Source organism: Musca domestica, unplaced genomic scaffold (assembly GCF_030504385.1).
Source record: "Musca domestica strain aabys unplaced genomic scaffold, Musca_domestica.polishedcontigs.V.1.1 19, whole genome shotgun sequence".
In the NCBI taxonomy this organism is placed as follows: Eukaryota; Metazoa; Arthropoda; class Insecta; order Diptera; family Muscidae; genus Musca; species Musca domestica.
Window position 1 is genome coordinate 10458636 of NW_026712245.1, and position 20679 is coordinate 10479314.

Below are 20679 nucleotides of genomic sequence, written 5' to 3' on the forward strand. Positions count from 1 at the left end.
AAATTAGTTTTCATTCGGATTTTAAGATGGCTAATCGTGGACCCATATGTAATCAAGTATTCGGCAGATCTTTTATTTCTGAATGTCGAAACTTAGACCAATGCCTTATAATTTTTCTACAACATCTAATATACCGGATTAATAAATCGCGTATGTATGCTTACTTTTGAGTGTTTGAGCTGTCAATACGTGAACCTTACCAGACTTCTTTCAAAAGGATCATCAGAGATTTCGAATTCTAAGGGTTGTCGGAATTACAAAACGGAGAATTTCTGTCCTATGAGGCTTTCTGAGATTTCGGCATGGTAAAACGTTGACCTATACCAACAATTATATTCTGTGGATTATACCTGTAAATATTTCCCAGGAATTCTTTCGGAATTCCCGAATGCCAAAATGCGGAACTTTATTGGAACAAATTTATTCTACTTGGTCCTATAAATAAATATATTTCTAGGGAACCTTAATTCTAGAATGTCAAAATATAGGCCTTTGGGAGGATTCTAAATGCCAAATCGGGGACTTATGCCTGTAATTATTCTGCAGGAGGTTTTGTTTTACGATTTTGTAATTCCGTAATGCATTATGCAGCCTCTGGCGGAAATTTTTCCAATGTGCTCCTTTTTTAAAACAATTTTAAGGGCTAAGAGGCCTTTTGGAATGTCCAAATATTTCTGCGAACTTCTGATAAGGCCAAAATATAAGCTGTACATTTTTGCATACAGTTTTTTTCCCGGAGGCCATCTAAAATTTCGGATTTTCAATGTTTAGACTTCATTGCCTGGATGGATCCTTAGAGGTTCTTGTTTCGATGTTCTTGTTTCGAAATGCCAGAATGTAAATTAGTTTACATGTGGCATCATGATTCCGAAATGTTGATATCAAAACACAGAACTATATTGACCCTTCTTTCCTAGGTGGTATTTTGGGGGGTTTAGATGCCAAACCATGGACTAAGGTAGTATGTGTCAGGCACAAAAAAAGGGTTTTCTAAACATTTGCAACGCAAAAACATTATTCCTAATAAGTGTTCTGAGATTTTTAAGTGTCAAAACCTGAAAGTTGTGTGTATATTACAAAGGTTCAAAAGTCGAAAATATTTTTAAAAAATTTAGCATTTCTGGACCCGTTAGAATAAGAATTGTTCACAGAGAAAATCCTTTTTTTAGCTTCAGGTCTATACGATGCGATCGAAACTACTATTTGTAGATTTTGATTCCAGCCAATAATGATTTTATCAACATCTTATCGAATCTGTGTCATACATGCGCCGCTTATCCTCCATATGCCATCAATAAAACAGTCAAAACATGGAAGTCGAAAATTACACTCTCCAGCTACCTGTCGGATTAAGTTTTTTTTTTTTAATTTCCAATATTTTTATTACATCACATTCAATGCGGCTAGCCATGGTCCAATGATTCTGGCATGCGACGGTCGGCAAGTGCATTTAATTAACTAATAAAACTTCTGTTTGTTTTATGGGGTCATTTCGATGGAATTTGGTTTTATTTTCGGATTTTCCAAATGTCGTTCATAACAACAGCAACAACACAGCCAGCAACAACCGCAACAATGAAAAAATAACCAAAAAATGAAACTGAAAGTGCGTAAACGAACGATTACCGTCGCCGTCTACACTTTGTGGGCAAGTTCGGTTACGTCGATCGCTTTATTTGCCAATGCTTAACCTTTCAATTTCAAAAAACAAATTTTCATTATTTCTTGAGTTTCTTTTTTTTTTCGTTTTCTTTTAATACAACTAATGTTTCAGTTGTTGTTGCTGCTGTTGTTGTAATTTTTGAAAAGTAATTTCAATGTTTTTACTCTTGCAACTGACCGACCGACCGCTCGCCCTCCCGTCGTTCTGCCGCCCAGCCACATTATGATGTTGTAAATTCGTACATATTTTTCGTATGATTTTGTAGTTCAAATAATTGTTGGTGCTGTTGTTGTTGCTATTGTTATTACGGCTGCTACTGTTGTTCGACTTGGTTTTAGCGGCTCAAGACGATAATTGCTCTTTTAACCGGAAAAGTTAAATCATTTTAATGGTGTTTACGTAGTTCGTTGTTGTTGTTGTTGTTATTGTTTACGAATTGAAATTGCATTGAAGCGGTATTTGGCGGCTACCGCAACTTCCACTCGGCTGCGGCTGCTTATATGGCTATGATTTCGAATTCGACTTCTTCTTCTTCGGCTGTTGTTGTTTTGTTGTAATTGTCTCAGTCTTGCTGTCTGTCTGTCGGTTTTTGATGTTTGGTCTTAAACCACCACTAATCGCAGATAAGTTTATTACACACATGATTTCATGCAGTTAACCAACCGACCGACCCGCCACACAATCCATAACTCTGAAATATTTGTCGGTGCAATTGTGGGAAATAAAACTCGACAAACCAATATTACACCGAAATGATGTTTGATGATGATCATGATGATCGTGATGACGAACAAGAAAAGAAAATTAAGACGCAGAAATAAGCCTTCAAAAATTAGATCAGCGGACTGTTAGTCATCCTTTTTAAAAATAGATTTGGTTTATGGTACGAATTGGAGCATAGAAAATGTTCGAACAAACATTAGTTTGAGAAATATTTAAGAAGGGGTATTCGTGGAAGTTGGAAATTTGTATATTATATACTGGCAAGTGTCGGCTACTTCGTCAGCGAAAAGTCCACTCTAAAATTTTAGATTCGTTTCACAAGTTCATTTTAGTTATTAAAATGGACAAGTTGTTCATAATTCCTTGGACAACATTTTCAAAAAAAACTTCAAGCATCGCAATAACTTCTCAGCCGCGCCAGTTCGATAACACTTTATTTATATTGAAATTGTTCCTTTATCGAAAAGGATAGTCCAAAATTAGTATTTTTCGTTACCGAAGAGCATATTGGTTAAATCCTTGCACAATAATTCCACATAACATTTTACTGGTCAAAACTATTTCAACGTTTTTTGATAATAATTGGTCTCACCATATGTGAATCCTGGAAACCAACGGTGATCTTAATATCAACTTTCAGGGTTCAAGCTCTACCCATTCACTTAACCGCAAATTTAACACTTTTCGAACAATCACAGTACGCATTCCCAGATCCAACTCCTTCTCGCTAAACTCTATACCAACATTGGCCTCCATATAAATTTTCAGAATTTCAGCTAAGGCGCAAATGTGCCGTTGGGATGGAGATAAAATTCTGAAATTTGGTATAGAGGTCACAATTGATGTCCTTTGGGGTAGAGGAGGGTGTTGTTTTCGACATGCCTGGAATTTGGATGTCATGTCCAAAACAACATCCTTCTCTCCCCCAAGGACACCAATAGTGATCTCGATATCAAATTTCAGAATTCTATGTCTATCCCAATGGCACATTTTGCAACATTTTGCACTTTTCGTACGTCAATAACCAAATTTAGTACCATTTAGTACAATTATAGTACGTACATATAAAACCGGCTCCTTCTCTCAACCACAGACACCAATGGTGATATATCAAATTTCCCTTCACCCAATACCCTATTTAGTACCACTTAGTACATTTCGTACAATTATAGTACACATTTCTAAAACCACTGCCATGTCTTAAATCCAGATACCAAGAGAGATCTCAAATCAAATTTCAGCTTCAATATTAAATTTCAGGATTTCAGCCCCAATCCTTCATTCAACACCCATTTTAGTACCATTTTGTTCTTTTCGTACAAACATAGGACGTTTTTCTCAAACACAGACACAGGGATAGACAGACAGTGACACAAATACAAAAATTTCAAAATTCAAACTTCATCCGTCCACCCTAAATTAAACTGTTCCAAATTTATTACCATTTATATAATTTCCTCACTTTGTAGACATTTCCAAAGCAACCTTCATATATTAAACTACTTTTCTAACCTCTCATACAAAATTTCAAGTTTTCAGCAGTATTTGGTAACATAATACCAAATGGTACCATTTAGAAGTTTAGTAACATTTTAGAACATTTTCAATAACCCTTTCCTGCATCAATCCCGTACTCCATCAGTGACTCTCATTCCAAAATTCCAGAATTTCATTTCCATCGATTCATCCCATTTACAATTTGTACGAAATTTTAGTACCATTTGGTATACATAAGTACGAATTTCCAAAGCTTCCTACATACCCTAATTCTACACTCCCATTGTAATCCCAATTCCGAATTTTAGAATTCCAACCCGGTTGGTTCGCCCAAATACAAATTTCACTTAATTTAGTCCATTTTAGTACAATACGTATAATTTTCCAAAACTACCTACATATCCTTATTTTACTCTCCGACAGTAATGTTTTTTTTTTCCAATTTTCAGGATACCAGCTCTATTGGTCCAAACAAATCCAAGTTGTACTAAATTTAGTACCTTTTAATACACTTTAGTTCAAGTTTTCCTAACTAACGACATCATGCAGTCCTATAGAAATCTTTTTTCCAATTTTCAGGATTCCAACTCTACCCGTTCACCCAATATTTAAATTGTACCTAAATTTTGTATTATTTAGTACACATCAGTACGAATTTCTAAAAATTCCCCCATATCCCAATCCTACACTCCGACAGTAATTTTATTTCTTAACTTCAGGATACCAAAATCCAAATTTTTCACCTAAATTTGTTCACCTAAATCCAAATTGTACCATATTTAGTACCACTTATTACACATACGTAAAAATTTTCGTAACTATCTACATCCAATAGCAATCTTATTTCCAAATTTTAGGATTCCAACTCTATTGGTCCTCCCAAAATTTAAATTGAACCAAATTTTAGCATCATTTAGTACACATTTGTACGATTTTCCAAAACTAACTTAATTCCTAAAATGCAATAGTAGTCCTCTTTTTAAATTTCACAATTCCAGCCCTATCGGTTCATCCAAATCGAAATTGTACCAAATTTAGTAGCATTTAGTACTTTTCGTGCACATGAATACAAATTTCGAAAACTTTCTCCGTATCTCAATACTACCCTTAATCCTTTTGGGGTCCTTCCGGGTCCAAAAAATCGATAATTAAACTATAACTTCCGAACCGTAACCACTTCCGAACCATTATGTGACCACTTGTTGGATAGGTGTTTTCATAAGCTTTCCAACGATATCTATATTGTATATATCGGGTAATTGGGTCCGGGTCTAGTCGGGTCTTGAACCAGGACTTTCGGGTCAATCTGGGGTCCCAGGTCCGTCCCCCAACAAAAAATAGTTTCCCGGGATCAGGGTAAAAATACCTACCACTGAAAAAAATTTCGAAAAAATTGAAGAGTTTTTACTAAACTAGAGTTAAGCCCCGATTCAATATTAAACATCCTCGGACCAATATCAAAGATCATATATAATGTGAGCTCTGTCGGGATTTCAACAGGTGGATGGAAGAAAATTTCTAGATGGACATAGAAGTTAAGGCTGATCAATGATATACATATATGTACTTTATGTAGTCTCCAAAAAATACTTGGAGGTCTGGCAAACGGAATGACAAATACCGCACAGTCCGCTGTATCAAACTGAAATTGTCATCTGATTTTTAAACAATTTCTTCTGTTCCAAAATTTACAAATGGAATTTTATGTATATTTTATCTAAGACTGCATGTGCCTAGGTCTTGTGGATTATTGAAGACTAGCTCAAATAAAGCTTTGTAGCATGATTCAGTCCTATCCAAAGCGGATAGCTTTCCCTTCATCTGTTTTTTTTTCTCTCTCATTTCCTCTTAACTCCAAAATACGCACCTGCCATTTAATGAAGAGGTGGTTACATTAAAACAAATCGAGATCATTTTGTTGTGCTTATCGCTGTTAACAAATCTAACACGGTTAGCAACAACAACAACAACAACGAATGCTTAAAAACACACAATAATTTCATTCATAGTTTTACTATTTTTAAATTTGAAATTAATTGCCTTACAAAGTGGTTAAACGCTGCTGTGCCAAGGGAAGGGGACGACGACGAGTGAAAGACTCGTAGACCATTTAATGTGTAGCACTTGCGATTGTGAATCCGTTAAAAAAACCTGGCCTTTAACAATTTCGAAAGAAAGATATGAATCATCAAAAAAAAAAAAAAAACGGAGAAATGACGAAACGGCAAAACGACTGGGGGAATGTTAAAAGTTTAAGCTTTTAACCGGACACCAAAAACGCCTTTGCTTTTGCAGCTTCATTAGAGAGGGAATGCGATGGATGATAGTGATAGTAGAAGGGAACGCTTGCAGAAATTCCCATTTAGGAATTAAAATGTTTAAACAACCATTAAATGTGGCGGCTGGTTAATGCAAACGAAATTTAACACCTCAGAGTTAAATAAAAAGAACTCAAAATCTGAATGCAGAATCGAATTCTTAACAAAATTTGTTATTGGATTTATGCAAAACTACACCACCACCACCATCGCCAAGAATTGTATCCGGGGCATTCAAATGACAGATCGACCCCTTATCCTCCTCCTCAACCGTACAACAACTCTCCCCCCAATAAAAAATATGACGCACATTTCAAACGCTCTGAGAACAGAAAATCTAACTTTCCGCGGCGATCATTCGATCCACTGGCCCACAAAATGCATCAAATTGAATATAAATAAACATAAATAGGTTAAGAAAGAAATGAATTTGCAATGCAAGTAGAACATCATTTTGAAATCGGTGCGACGCCGACGCAGTGAATATTGTCATGGTGCACCGTGACGCTGCCTGCACACCACCACCCACACTGCCCACCCTGAGAACTGCTCGTCTCCGAGGAACGTGAACGCAAAACGCGAACGTACGAAGGTGCTTTTCACTTTTTTTTGTGAATTTAGAATTTGATTAGCATGAAAAGTAAGACAGAGCCCATTTGCATTTGTCCACGATCGATTATTGATTGGATGGATATATTCAGTGCAGTGAGTAGTTGAGCAGCTGAGGAGGAGTGGGGAGGGTTGTGGTTGCTTGGGATATTGCATTTAATGCAATATTTAGAGGATTTTGATATTTCTGCTTGCATTGACTTGATATTTTATTTATATTTATTATATAACCTACAAACGGAATCCGCACAAGATCTTTTGTTGCGCCTTGCATTTTCGATATAGATGCAGCTCCAGCTAGAGGTCATATCAAAAGCGTTGAAAATATTTTGAAATTGTGCAATTGTAATTTTTAATTTTATTAAATGAATGGTTGACCTAATTTTTTGTTGGAGGGGAATATGAATAAGAAAGAAGAGTATTTGAATTTGGAAAGTGACAGAAGGATACAAAATTTTTTTTCAGACCCTAAATACCCTTCTAATAAATTTTAAATAATAATGGGATTCGAATTAGTCGAGGAAGGTATTATCATCTTCTCTCTCTCTCTCTAAATCTCTGGGAAACATTATATATTATATGAAAAATTATGTATATATATATATATATATATATATATATATATATATATATATATATATATATATATATATATATATATATATATATATATATATATATATATATATATATATATATATATATATATATATATATATATATATATATATATATGACAAATCATCATTGTTGCCGTTTTATTTAGACAACCGTTGACATTAAAACGAACCTTGATAGTGGTTACCCATCAAACGACTTTTTTGGTACATTTTGTAACGCAAGATTTTGTGACAGTAATTTTGTCATTCTATACTGGGACACCTAAATTTTAGTGTGCGGAACTTCCATAAAAGCGAAGCTTTCATAAACTATCATTCATTGTTTCTAACGTTTTCAGGAGGAATACGAGGTAATTAAATCTACAGTTTTTTTGCAGTTTCCTTTTTTAACCCTAACATATACATTTGATAAGGAAGTGGTCCATAGAGAGCTCATTTTAAGTACTAGAAGATTTTTATACAAATGTGATAAGTGGAAGACAAGTAACACTGAGCAACATCACTTGGGTGGGAAGGCACATTTTTTAAATGATTTGTCAAATAAATTGAGGAATATGCCAAATGCACAGGCAAAGTTACCATCGATTTGCAAAAAAAACAATATTCATAGGGAGCCTACTGTTTGACCCTACTCCACTTTGGTTATGTACAGGGTGAGATAAAAAAAAATCTGTAGCAAAGCCAAAAGCTATAATTTTTAAATTTTATTGAATGAAAGCAAAAAAAAATGGGAAATAGAATCAAATTTTAGAATAAGTTTAGATTTGTTCAAATTGGTCACCTTGGCACGAGTTATGGCCTTCAAACGGCCAATGAAACCGTCACATGCTGCCCGAATGTTGCTCTGCGGTATTTTGGCCCATTCCCGGCGAAGCGCTTGCTTGAGGTGATCGTCACTTGGGTATTTTTTTAATGCCAATCCTGCTTTCCACAATACTCAAGACACAATAGTCCAACGGATTGGTATCCGGAAATTTTGGTGGCCATTATGCGCTGGAAATAAAGCGAGAGGCCTCATTTTGTAAACATTCTTGGGTGGCGCGTGCTGTGTGCGATGGTGCTGAGCCCTGTTGCAATGTCCAAGGTCTGCGGCACCCTCAACACACCCTCCAGAATAATTTCGCAATTAATATTCACCATTTATTCTGATGCCACGGTTTATTAATACGAGCGGAGATTGACCTTCGGCTGTTATGGCGGCCTACACCATCAGCATGGCCAGCGCTTGAGATCCGATGGCCAATCGAAGGTGCACATTTTCAGCTGACCTCCTTGGCAAGTAAACACGGTCATTTTGTTTTTTTACAAAGAGCTTACAACGATTTTTTTTCATCTGAGAAAACCAAATTCGGCAGTTCACCACTTTCGGCCAAGCGAAGCAACTCATAGGTCTTTTTAGTACATTTTCTTTTTGTTGCGATGTAAGTTCTTGCTTTTTTTTGGAATTTCAATTTTTTTACCCCGAGCTCATTTTTCAATATTTGCCAAATGGAATATTGCGATATGTTCAACTTACAAGCCATTTTTCGACCACTACGACACGGGTTTCGATCAAGTCGCTTTCAATTTCTGCTATTGTTGCCGTTTTCTTCGGTCCACTTTCTTGACGTCGAGCTACGAGACACAAAAGATTTATTCACATTTAAATGCTGGAGAGCTCTAACGATAGCCACTTGTGATTTTCCAGCCAAATATAAAAAATCATACTATCACGCTTGAATTCCATCACGAATAACTTTTTTTCTGGAAAATTCTTACCAAAATGCTTTTGTACGCTTATAAAAAATATAATAAGCTATGACTGAAAAAATTTTAACAGCTGTCGGACGAGTGGCTTAGAAATGACAGCAGTATGAAATAGGTTGCAGTTTTTTCATCTCACCCTGTATACTCCACAACTGACACGTCGAAATAAGACAGACACTAAATGGACAATATTAGCGCAATTCTTTGGTTCCTCCCCCAAAAAGGATCAAAATTTTTAATAATCATAACTCAGGTCAATATATATTACAATTAAAGGAAGGCTTGATAATATTCTAAATGCGTACCTTTTATGTAATCAATGAAATCTTCGATTGTTTTCCAGGATTTAGCACTTAAGATTAACAAGTAAGAAATAACCTAAGTTCGGCCGGGACGAATTTCTAATACCCTCCACCACTTGGAAGGATCTTGAAAAATGTAAAAAAAATAGTAAAAACTACCGTTTAAATGGAAACCGTTATAGAGCTGTGGAAGTAATTTTTTGTCATAAACTGTAGTACCGATTCCGAACCTGAAATACGAAATTTAAAACAATTCCGGTGAATAATGTCGCTAATATCATTAAACCGAAAAAGACCGGTACCGTTATAAGTGGGGTAAATGAAGTCGTCGTTAAAATTGTCGAAGTACCGAATATAGGGAGATATTGTTATAATGCAGCTATACAAAGACGTAGACCAGCATACGCATTTTCGCATTTTTTGTCAGAGACTGTAGTACCAATTATGAACTTTAAATGCCAAATTTGAAACAGTTCCGTTCTATAATGTCTCTATAATCATATAAATACCGAATATTGGGGTTTACCGTTATATAGGGACTATATGAAGATGTGGGCCTTCATAAGTAATTTTTCGTCATAGATTGTAGTACTCATTACGAGCTTAAAATACAAAATTTGAAATAATACTGGCGAATAATGTTGCTAATATCATCAAAATGTCGAAAAAAGGGCGATACGGTTATTTGTGGTCTATACGAAGTCGTAGACCGACCTTTGCGAACTATAAACACCAGATTTGAAACAATTCCTGTGAATAATGTCGCTAATATCGTCAAAATACTGAAAAAAGGAAGATACCGTTAGATTGGGGCTATACAAAATATGGACCGACATTGCCCATTTACGAACTTAACCTTCTGGCAAAATACACATGTGTGCAAGCTTTTAGCCTTCTATCTCAATATTTTTGAAAAATAGCGTGATTACAACTGACGGACAGATAGACGGACCGCCTTAGAATTTTACGCTAATCATGAGTATTTCGAGGAGTTAAAAACGGAATAACAAAGTTAATATACCCTCAAGAATGTCCTAGACTCTGTTTTGCTAAATTATAAAGGATGTTGCAGTATATGCTCCTTCCCATCTTTGTTTACTATATGTCAGAAGCGAATAAGCACGTGATAAGTCTGGACATGTTATATACTCTATGCGTCTAAATCTATATTTTGATTAGGTAATCCATGATGTACTGCATATTCCAATCAAATCACGTCTAATTTGTGCTGGTCTAAAATTAATGATGTTAAACACCTTCTGGTGCTCCAATTCTACAGACTAACTCGTCTGCGTTTTTTTTTTTTTTTGAGTAAGGTCCTTATCTCCGGGAATCGACGTGAACTACTCTTGATAGGCAACTTACCGTAGAGCAACATTTATTACTATTTTAACTGACATATGTATTTTTTTTAAACTCCGGATTACAAACGCCCAAAATAACCCTTCTACCTCATTTAAGTGTTAAATATCAGACGCTCAGTTTGCTTCTTCAAAAAAAATGACAACAATATTAATCAACATAAACATTCAAATTTGCACACACAATAAAAATGGAAATAGCAACAACAACGACATCAGCAACAACAACAACACCAATGCAAACATATTAAAATAACATTCGCCAAACTTCAATTAACGCCACTTAATAGACTCTTCATTTTTCAGTTGATATAATTGCTTGCTATTATTTGCTTCTGCCGTCGTTGTTGTTGTTGTTACTGTTGCTTCGGCTGTTGATGTTGATGATAGTGATATTAAATAAATACTAAACGATGTTTCCATCACAAAATAAATTTGTAAAAAAAAAACTCATACAATTTAACTTGGAAATAAAATTGTTAACTGCAATGCGGATAAAAAGAGACTTTCAAAAATGCACAAAAACTAAGGCAATAATTATTTGCATCTTGATTTGCTAAATTGTAGTTCAGTATTTTAAAATCATGTTCATTTACACTCTATTTAAGAATTTAAGGCAAACAAAGTAAATTAAAACAAATCACATTAAACTGCCATAAACATCAATATTAAGTTGCCTTGGCTGGCAGGTTGGTGGATGGAAAGGGTCTGATTTGCAATGCAATCTTCATCACATCGCGGCGTCACGCCACGCCGCACCTGCCAGCCATCTTGCCCCGCTGATATGAATTCATTAAATAAATACCATCCCATTTAGTTTGGACAATTAGTGCTTGCACATGTGTATTTAATTGAATTATTTCAATGTTCGGCGATCTTGAGATGCGATAGCAGGAAATAAATGTTGAACAAATTGAATAACATCAGATTCACTTTTCAATCATCACACCAGGGAGGGGAGTAGCGACGAGTGAATGGTAATACAATATAGTATTTGGGTATTTAATGGTATACTTTTAGTCTATAGTGATTTATAATGCATCAAACATCCTCCTGCAGAGTGTAAAAAATGCGTCTTACTACCTAATTAGTTAAATAAACAACTATTAGAAATAAAATAAAAATTGCGAATTGAAGACAATAAGTTGCACATGAAATCGATTTATTTAAGCAAAAATCATAGAAAAATACTGATTCGCAATAAAAATTTAGTTCAATATATTTATGGGATTTAGAACAAATGAATAAACTAATTTTACTTTTCTAAAACGCACAATAGCCTGAAAATAGTGTTTTAATTTTGATTGAATTAAAAAAAAACCTTAAGAATATTGAAAATACTTTTTTCCCTTGTCGTACGATCTACATATTTTCCGCGTATATGAACAAATAGAAGCAAGAAAAAAGCAGTAAGTACGGCCAGGCCGAATACCCGAATTGAATACGCTCCACCGTTTGGACCGAAGACATAGACCTGCATTGGCAACTTTTGCCATAAGCCATTCATATACGAATACGAATACCGTATTCAAATACGAAACTTGAAAAAAAATCTAGGGAATAATGTAGCTAAAATCATCTAAATATCGAATATATGGAGGTACCGTTATATGAAGACTATACGAAGACGTGACCTGCATTCGCATTTTTTTGTCATAGGATGTAATCCCCTTTAAGATCTCTAAATACAAAATTTAAAACAACTCCCGTAAAAAATGTCCATTAATTTGTCAAAATATCGAATATCGGGGGGCCCTTCTATGTGGGTTATACGTTATCGTGGACCAATATAAACATTTTTCTTCTAGGTGGTAAAGGAAGAACTTCTAGTATGCATTTTTAGACCATACCGTTGAAAAATGTAGCTAAAATTGTCAAAATACCGAATATATAGCTATACGAAGACCTGCACCTACATAGACAATTTTCTGTCACACGATGTATCATCCATTACGAACTTTAAATACGCAATTTAAAACAATTGTACTTTAAATCGTCAAAATACCGAATATAGAGATGTACTGATATATGGAACCTATACGAAGACCTCGACTTGCATAGACAATTTTCTGGTGTAGACTGCAGTACCCATTGGGAACTTCATAGATGGATGGAAATTTCATAGATGGATGGAAATCTCTAAATCGACATGGCAATTTTATGCTGATATATACTTTGTGGGATCGAAAATGTGTATTTCGAGGTGTTACAAACGGAATGACAAACTTAATATTCCCTCCATACTATAGTGGAGGGTATAAAATGAACTATATTGTACCCTTCAACATAGAATGGAGAGCAGTCTCAATTCGGCATTCCTAAATATATATCATGCATTCCATAAAGTATACATATTATTCTCTACTTATATTTAAACGTGTTTTTTTAAGAAACAACAAAAACGAAATTAAAACCGACTATTTGGATAATAAGAAAATCATGATTTAGCCATATCCTACCGAGTGTCCGTCTGTTGAAATCACGAAAGAGCTCGCACGATACAAGAGGGAATTTGCATATTAAAAAGGAATAGATGGGTCCACGTTAACTTATAACGCTCAAATTATAGGTAAGTTGATTTGAAAATGGATATATGGCCTTTACGTGCCAAGACTTATTTAAATTCCGTTGGAGATTTTGGCTAGTAGTGTTAATCCTGAAATTTATGATATAAATTATATTTAACTAGGCTTCAAAAAATGTCTAAAACTTTAAAATTTTTTCTAATCGATGGAGGTTACATCAAATATATTTATATAAATATTTTTTATACTATGTGATTGCCCACTATTTTTTTTTTTTTTTTTTTGAAAATCCGAACCGAGCCATAAAAATACTCAAAATACGGAGCCACGGTTATATATGACCAGGAAAATTTAATATCACGTAAACCACATCCTAAAATAATAATCATAAAATAATAATTATTTGGAGCTCTGAATGAAAAAATTTACGCATCAGAAGGCTGTCAAAAATGGCACATCGCAATGTTTTTGAAAAACAAGGATGTTCTGGATGATCAGGTACCTATCCCAAAAATTTCTAATAATATGAAAAATCATAAATTTAACATAGAGAGTTGAAAATATATTGGTCGATTCCTTATGTTAATCCACCCATAAAACGATGCCACACTAAGAGTATATATCAAACACGACTTGTTTTTGTTTGTAGAAACCTTCTCACATATGTACATTGGACACACATCTTGTTGCCGTCGGCATTTCAACTACTAAATTATTATGTGGGTATTGACCAACACTACAATATGTTCGAAGTCCACTTATATCCAAATCCATTTTGGAAGTTTTCGTTTTTGAAATAATGTCAAAGGGCTCTGCCCAGAAGTTACCCTTAGGTTTTTGAACCGGAGAATTTGGCCAATATATACGAATTCCGTAGTGTTGTTAAGTATTCAAAACAATTTCATACGAAAGTTGTGGTCGATTTTACAGCTAAATATAATCCAATGCTCATCAAAAATGCTAGATTTCTTCCCTGTCCTAAACTCTCTTCTGATGCGAAATTCCGTGTCGATTAGTTTTGAATTGTGGCCTATAGAGCGACTGCAAAATCAGGAAAATTTTCTTTCCAATTTGGCGCATTTCAACCCCTAAAAATGCGATCATCTCCAAAAACAATATTCTGAACCTAACCCTACCTCCATTTTTAATTTTGTGAGGATCGGTTCATAATTGCGATCTGTAGCTTGATTACAAATTAACATGGACAGCCGGACAGACGGACGGACATACATAGCTAGATCGACTCGTCTTGGCGAGATAGGAAGATCCTTATATACTTTCCTATGTGGAAAATCAATATTTCGAGGTGTTACATCAAACCCAATTAAATTTATAATACCCCTAACACATAGTGTTGTAGTTAGGATACAGGTTTTCCAAAAATAATAATAATAATAATAATAATAATAATAATAATAATAATAATAATAATAATAATAATAATAATAATAATAATATAATAATAATAATAATAATAATAATAATAATAATAATAATAATAATAATAATAATAATAATAATAATAATAATAATAATAATAATAATAATAATAACAATAATAATAATAATAATAATAATAATAATAATAATAATAATATAATAATAATAATAATAATAATAATAATAATAATAATAATAATAATAATAATACTAATAATAATAATAATAATAATAATAATAATAATAATAATAATAATAATAATAATAATAATAATAATAATAATAATAATAATAATAATAATAATAATAATAATAATAATAATAATAATAATAATAATAATAATAATAATAATAATAATAATAATAATAATAATAATAATATAATAATAATAATAATAATAATAATAATAATAATAATAATAATAATAATAATAATATAATAATAATAATAATAATAATAATAATAATAATAATAATAATAATAATAATAATAATAATAATAATAATAATAATAATAATAATAATAATAATAATAATAATAATAATAATAATAAGAATAATAATAATAATAATAATAATAATAATAATAATAATAATAATAATAAGAATAATAATAATAATAATAATAATAATAATATAATAATAATAATAATAATAATAATAATAATAATATAATAATAATAATAATAATAATAATAATAAATAAATAAACAAATAAAAATACTTTTTTTGACCTTTCAATTTTTTTTAAATATTTCGGTCGGTATCTTCAAATATCATCAAGGAATTAAGGAAAGTTGTCATAGCCAAATTGTCTATTTATATTATTTTTTGGAGTGATCAGAATAATATATACTTATATGTTTTCTCCTAAGCTTATGAAAACGTCACAGTTCTGTTAATAAAAGAATGCATCTCTATCTATTTTTTTATTGATTTGAGGAGAGTGGGGACTTTCCTTGTTACAATCTTCACTCCCCTTAGAATTTTACTTTACGAACAAATTATGCAGCAAAGTTCTCTTCATTGATTAAGGACTTAACCTAACCTTAAATATCTTCTTAATAATTGCCAAGAACTGCCTCCATGCTCCACATAGCTGTGCCATGAAAAAGATTTATAACATCCTCTGTCAAACAGACAACACACGCACGCACACACACATATTCATGGACAAATCATAACAATTTTACATATGACATCAATTCCATGTCACCATAAATATTTCAAATTCTACTCATAAACACTCACACACACATATCCATGGAGATTCATAACACCAAACACACACACATACACATGCATGCATGCACACACTCACACCTATGCTCGCATAGAGACAAAAGAAGAACGAAATGCCCTCTGATTCGTTGGAAAAATAAACGAAAACAAAATTCCGATATAATTTCCATAAAGCCAGCCAACACGGTTTTTATATCCGCCCTTGCGGTTTGTTGTTGCTGTTATTGTTATATTGAAACGGAAAATTTGCATAAAAAAATTAAATTCTTCTAATCGAAATGTACCGTTATAGTGAGGAATAACAAATTGTGAATACAATGCGATGAGGAGGGTGATGGAACGACGTCGGGGGAATCGATAAAGAGATGAAGAGGTGTGGAAAACTTACATTCTTTCATGGAAGCCGGGCAGAACAGGAACATCAGCAGAAAGCAGAATTGTGGAGGATGACAGGAACGTAAACGGAAAAATGATGGTTGTTGTTATTGTTGAGCTAGACGACAGCAAAGATGATGTTGATGATGATGTCTCTTGACGACGATCAATTTTCCACAACATGCAAATTATAAATATCCGCATAAATTATTTAAGAGAGCTGGGAGCCTCAGCCTGATTATTCAATAACTATCGGTAATGATAATAGCACCACTATTTCACTGGGGTTTCGTTGTGAACTTTTTTTTCTTTCGTGCTTTCCTTCTTGGTTGGTTGGTTTGTTTTTATTTTTTTTTTTAATATTTTCTTGTGTTTAGCAGTGTTGTAGGAATAGAGAGAATGATTTAACGGATATCCGCTTTTGCAAAACAAAAAAATGAAAAACGTAAAACACTCGCGGATTCACAAGAGCTGAAGAGCAGTTATTTGAATAGGATGTCTGGAGGGGGACAATCTTCAACAGGAAAATATGAAAAAAATTGCACTACAGGTGTTTCTTTTATGGGGCTGATGGGCTGTTGGGGGTTGCGGGGAGTTTTCATTAGCTTAAGAGGGGCATCCTTGAGATGTGTTTGTTAAGTGCAGATAATGTAGCTGCAAATCGAGTCACAAACATATTTTTCCGGAAGTTGGAAGTTACACTCGGACACACGCACACTTGGGTAACCGTTATTTATGGGCGGCAATCTTTATTGGGTTTCTTGCGTTTATTATGCATATCCGTTGGTCCGGTTCAGATGCATGGGAACTATTTTGTTGTGGTCGATTTCCTTTTTTTACACTTGTTGGTTAGAGTTTGAGAGCACCACAAAAGAGGATTATTTTATTTTCAAGAATTTTTTAATTATTGCAAATTTTAATTAATTGTCCTCCACTAAAAATTCAATTTCCTTTTCTTTTGTTCGAATATTTTTTATTTCTTCTTTTCGTATTGAAATCTTCTTGCCTTTATCCGTTTTAAATATCCTCTTTATGAAACGCGAAATGATAGACTGACTAAATGTGCTCGCTTTATTTTTGTCACGATCATCATTTGCACCACCCGTTCGTTCGTCCGTCCGTCACACACGAACGTATTTACGCTCACTCTCGTTTGTTGTTACAGCAGCCGGAAAGAGGGTGGAAGAAAGGCGCTCTTTAAGCTTTAATTATTTTTTGTTTTTTAATTTTCAATACTTTTTTCCCCTAGAATCGGTTTTGACATTTGTTTCAGTTTTTTGTTTTGATTTTATTTTGACCAATTGCAAATTTGCCTGCACGACGCTCATTCATTCACTCGATGCGCACTCGACCACACTCATCACTCCAATGCAAATGCAACAAAGCGCAGAGGTTTTCCACAGTTTTCGGTTTCTAAGTTCAACAAAATGTGTAACAACTGGATTATAACCCGTAATGACGACCATTCTCTACAGGTACGTGATGAAGTACTGAATTCATAACAATCTTAACGCTTCAGCTTTACCCCAAACAAAATACAAAACTCACTGGAACAAAAACACAACAAAAAACTAAAACAGACTCAGCACACATCCCAACAAAATCAACAACAACAACGACGACAATGCCGAACGAGATCAACTATGAAGTGAATATCAGTTGAGGAGCTACATAGAGCGCGCTGCAGCACACACAAAGCGATCGACCAAGCAGCCGACCTACCTACCTACACAGTCATGGCAGAGCAGCCAACGTCAAAGACCAGCCGCGCTCGCAATCATGGCTTACAAACGACGAAAAATAAACCTTCTTCTATTCATCTCAAGTCAGAAGTTAGCCGCAGCCACAATATTCGAAGCAAACAGAATTGAAGAAGACAACGACGAGTGAACGAACAAACGAACACGGCTCCAACATCCATCCATCCACCACCACCATCATCATCGTTTGCAACGAGAGCGGAAAGGTGTAGCACAAGCAGACGACTTACATATAAAACTGTTACAATTACAAGCAATTCAAATCAAGCGCAACCAAAACCGCCCGCCAACCAACCATCCAACCAGCCAGCCATCCAACCATCCATCTATCTCCAGCAACACAGCATCATTACAAAATAATAACAACCACCACACAACTTCTAATACTACGTACTGCCTCTGCCAATGGCTACGCCAACGCTTAAGAAGCTCTACCAGCCGAGGCAGAAGCTTACAAGCCGCCAACCAGTCAACCAGCCAGCCAGCCATCCTTTTTGCTGGCACACAACGAAAAAAAGATCATCGAAATCACCCAAAACATTTGTGCGCGCCAGCCAGTCAGCCAGCCACTACTCCCTTTTGGTTGCCTTCCTTCCTTCCATCCTTCCAACCAGCCATCCCCAGCTACCCCACAAACAAATCCCCAAAACCATCATCAGCAGTTAGTCAATGAATGAATGAACCAAACAAAACCGATCAGCCAACCAACAATAACAACAACAAGACCCCACGAGGAACACACCACACAGCACATAGCCAAAGTCATGAATGTTCAGTTATTCAGTTAACTGTTTTTGTAGTCTCGTCGTCGTAATTCAGTTTGGCTGGCTGGCTGCTCCAACAGCCAACTATGGGGCGAACTCTCTGCTCGACTGTTGTCTGCTGCCACATCTGCGTCACAGCAGCCAAAGACAACAGAGGTGGCTGGAGCACGTTTTGATGGTTGCCTGCTAGCTACGTAGCTGGCTGGTTGACTGGCTGGCTTGGCTGGCATTCCATTTAAAAGTTGTTACTTTTTTGCATCCGAAATTGGGTGGAGTATCTTCCGCCCAACATGTATTTGTAGCATGCTTTTGTTTATCGTCGTTGTGCGGTTGTTTGGTTGTTGTCGCTGTTGTTGTTTTTGTGTGAGAAGATCAATTGCAAGAGATACATAGAGTTTGAGAGGAAAATAGTTGTGCTCACTTAAACGTAAACGTAGAGTACAGAGTAAGTGAGACCCAATTTCTCAGTTGAATTTAATTTAGGAAAAGAGAAGGAGGCAAATGCAAACCGTTGTGAGTTAAATGGTAAAGAGAACGGCTCTAAGAGAATTAGTTGGAATTACTTGGGAGAAATAGCTAAACGCAATATTAAAGGTCGACGGAAAATGCCTCAACTGGGTGTTATGATTCAAAAGGCTTTTTATGCTCTGATGGAACAATAATCCTTAAACGACGAAGGAATGACTAGGATATAAACTCAATTCATGTTGACAGCGTATACTTAACCAAAACCTAATTATCAATCATACGCCTAATTTGCGACAAAGGTGATAAAATCGGAGAATACTGTCAAAATTCGCTGCCAAAAATATTTTTTGTCTTAAATACTGATAATAAAATAATAATAATAATAATAATAATAATAATAATAATAATAATAATAATAATAATAATAATAATAATAATAATAATAATAATAATAATAATAATAATAATAATAATAATAATAATAATAATAATAATAATAATAATAATAATAATAATAATAATAATAATACTAATAATAATAATAATAATAATAATAATAATAATAATATAATAATAATAATAATAATAATAATAATAATAATAATAATAATAATAATAATAATAATAATAATAATAATAATAATAATAATAATAATAATAATACTAATAATAATAATAATAATAATAATAATAATAATAATAATATAATAATAATAATAATAATAATAATAATAATAATAATAATAATAATAATAATAATAATAATATAATAATAATAATAATAATAATAATAATAATAATAATAATAATAATAATAATAATAATAATAATAATAATAATAATAATAATAATAATAATAATAATAATAATAATAATAATAATAATAATAATAATAATAATAATAATAATAAGAATAATAATAATAATTATAATAATAATAATAATAATAATAATAATAATAATAATAAAATATTTATGTAGAATTAAAACAAATTAGACATTTCTGGCAGGTACCAAAAGGAGTAAACGGTGGAAATATATGGATGGACAAAGTTAAGAGAAATCGAAGAGAAGATTCAAATTTTATGCGAATTAGGGTGAGCTGAAAAAACTACAACCAACTTCAGACTTCTGTCATTTCTAAGCCACTCGTCCGACAGCTGTTTAAATTATTCCTATGACAGCTCATTACATTGTTTACAAGCGTCCAAAAGCATTTTTTTGTGAATTTTCCAGAAAAAAGTTATTCGTAATGGAATTCAAGCG

General features: G+C 33.5%; 1 protein-coding gene across 1 annotated transcript in view; it reads right to left on the reverse strand.

Annotated features, from left to right (window-relative positions):
* Window positions 1-17878, reverse strand: part of LOC105262523 (sal-like protein 1) — a 73004-nt gene extending 55126 nt beyond the window's left edge. The window contains exon 1 of the mRNA XM_059121282.1: window positions 16435-17878. The gene's annotated coding sequence lies outside the window, so the exon portion shown is untranslated. The remainder of the gene's footprint in view (window positions 1-16434) is intronic.
* Window positions 17879-20679: the final 2801 nt, after the last annotated feature.